Source organism: Microtus ochrogaster, linkage group LG8, assembly GCF_000317375.1.
Source record: "Microtus ochrogaster isolate Prairie Vole_2 linkage group LG8, MicOch1.0, whole genome shotgun sequence".
In the NCBI taxonomy this organism is placed as follows: Eukaryota; Metazoa; Chordata; class Mammalia; order Rodentia; family Cricetidae; genus Microtus; species Microtus ochrogaster.
The window spans coordinates 4,110,349-4,112,837 of record NC_022033.1 but is presented as its reverse complement, the minus strand read 5'-3'; positions in this window follow the sequence as shown (position 1 = coordinate 4,112,837).

The following is a 2,489-nucleotide window of genomic DNA, read 5'->3' as shown; positions in this document are numbered from 1 at the left end:
CCCTCCATGGCCTCTGCAGTAGCTCCTGCTTCCAGGCTACCTATTGAGTTCCTGCCTGCACAGATTTTGATGGTGAACTGTGAAAGTGTGAGTGAAATAAACCCTTTCCTCCTCAAGTTGATTTTGGTCACAGCATTTCACTAATGCAATGGAAACCCTGAGACAAATTGATACCAGGAGTGGGATAGTGCTACCACACGCCATGTTATTCCGGAGAGGATTGTGGAAGGACTTTGGAATTTGGGGCTTGAAAAGCCATTGAGTGTTGAAAGCTTGGTGATTCATTCTGTAGGAGCTTGGATAATAAGAATGTTGAGAGCAATGCAGACAATGGAGGCCTGGTTCGTGAAGTTTCAGAGGGAAGCAAAGACCACTGGGTCATTTGTGTGAAGAATGTGTGGTATCTGGTCAGCTGGAAATGAAGAACTGGCTGTGTTTAACAAGAGACCAGGACCACTGAAGAAAGCGTTGCTTTGATGGGGTAATGGATGCTGGTCAGCTGGAGCTGAAGGATCAGCTGTGGTCAAGAAGAGACCAGCATCACTGAGGTGAAGTCTCCTGGGAAATGTTTCCTCAGGGACAGCACACAGAAGCTGTGTTCCAGTAGTGGCCGAGGTTATACTTCCTTTTGGCAGCCACACTTGGTAGTATGAGTCACTTAGATGGTACTTATTCTGAAGGCAGGAAAGGGTTGTAAAGATCAGTTGAGGCTTGGCATTGAGTGACAGGGCTGGAGTCCCTGAAGAACTCAGGAGAGGCTATTGGTGAAGGTGCAGCCCAATTGCTACTGAGATCCCAGCATTTTGGAGATGCTTGTACCATAGAGTGAGCACCAGGAACAGCAGCAACTCTAGAGTAGAGCCTGGCAGAGCCTGGGAGACAAGCTGTGTGTGCCGCAGAGGGCAGAGCCAGAGAAGTGACCCAAAACCTTTGGAGGAGCCCAGGAGATTGCGAGTGGATCCCAGATATTGGACATTGAATTGTTTACATTGTTGGAGTTTTGCTTTGATCTGATTGTGACTGTGCTCTGGTTCTTCCCTCTTAAATTAAGAGTATTTGGCAGTCAGGCAGTGGTGGCGTATGCCTTTAATTTCAGCACTCAGGAGGCAGAGGCAGGTGGATTTCTGTGAGTTGGAGGCCAGCCTGGTCTACAGAGCGAGTTCCAGGACAGCAAGAGCTACATACAGAGAAACTCTGTCTCAAAAAACAAAACAAGACAAAACAAAAAACCAAACCAAACAAACAAAAAATCCCAAACCAAAAAAAAAAAAAAGTCTTTAACTAAATGTTACTATTTTACAGGACCCTACAGTTGAGAAACTTTTAGCTTTTAAAAGAGATTTTGGATTCTTTAAAGAGACTGGACATTTTAAAGAGATTGATCTTTTAATGTATCTGAATTTGTAAAAATTGTGGGACCTTTAAAATTATGTTTTATATTGTGGTATTAATAGGCATCTTGGGGATAAATGAGAAAGGAAAAGTTCTAACTTACTAGAACTAAAGGTTCTAAAAGTGAGATGTTTATGTGTCAAGATAACAAAGGGTTAGTTTTGCTGGTTAGTTTTTTTTTTTTTTCAACTTGACACAAGCTAGAGTCATCAGAGAGGAAGGAGCCTCAGCTGAGGAAATGCCTCTTAAGATCTAGCTGTAAGACTTTTTTTTTCTCAATTAGTGATTGATGGGGAGGGCCCAACCCATTGTGGGTGGTGTCATCCCTGGGCTGTTTGGTGGTCCTGGGTTCTATGAGAAAGCAGGCTGAGAAAGTCATGGGAAGCAAATCAGTAAGCAGCACCCCTCCATGGCCTCTGTACAAGGTCCTGCCTCTAGGATCCTTCCCTGTTTGAGGTTCTGTTATGATTTCCTTCAGTGATGAACAGCATTGTTGAAGTGTAAGCCAAATAAACCCTTTCTTCCCACCTTGTTTTTTGGTGATGGTGTTTGGTTGTAGCAATAGAAACCCTGACTAAGCCAAGTTGGTACTAGTGCAGTAGAGTGTTGCTGTGATAGACCTGACCTTGTTTGGGGGAGGATTGTGAACAGCTTTGGAACTTTGGGCTAGAAGAGCCATTGAGTGTTAAGAGGTCTGTGGGATGTTCTGAGAATTTAGAGAGCGGTGCAGAGGATGGAGGCCTGATTTGTGAAGATTTAGAAGGAAGTTTCGAGATTCTATAGAGACCATTTGTTATTCTGATTTGGAATTCTGTGGTCTGGTCAGCTCGTACTGAAGAATCAGCCGTGGTCAACATGAACTACTGACTTGAAACAAGTGAAACCTTATTTTGCTGAGTACTCAGTGCCAATCGGCTGGAGCTAAGAATTAGCAGTGATTAAGAAGAGACCAGCAGTGCCAGGCGGTGGTGGCGCACACCTTAATTTCCGGCACCCGGGAGGCAGAGGATCTCTCTGAGTTCAAGGCCAGACTGGTCTACAAGAGCTAGTTTCAGTACAGGTTCCAAATCTACAGAGAAACCCTGTTTAAAAAAAAA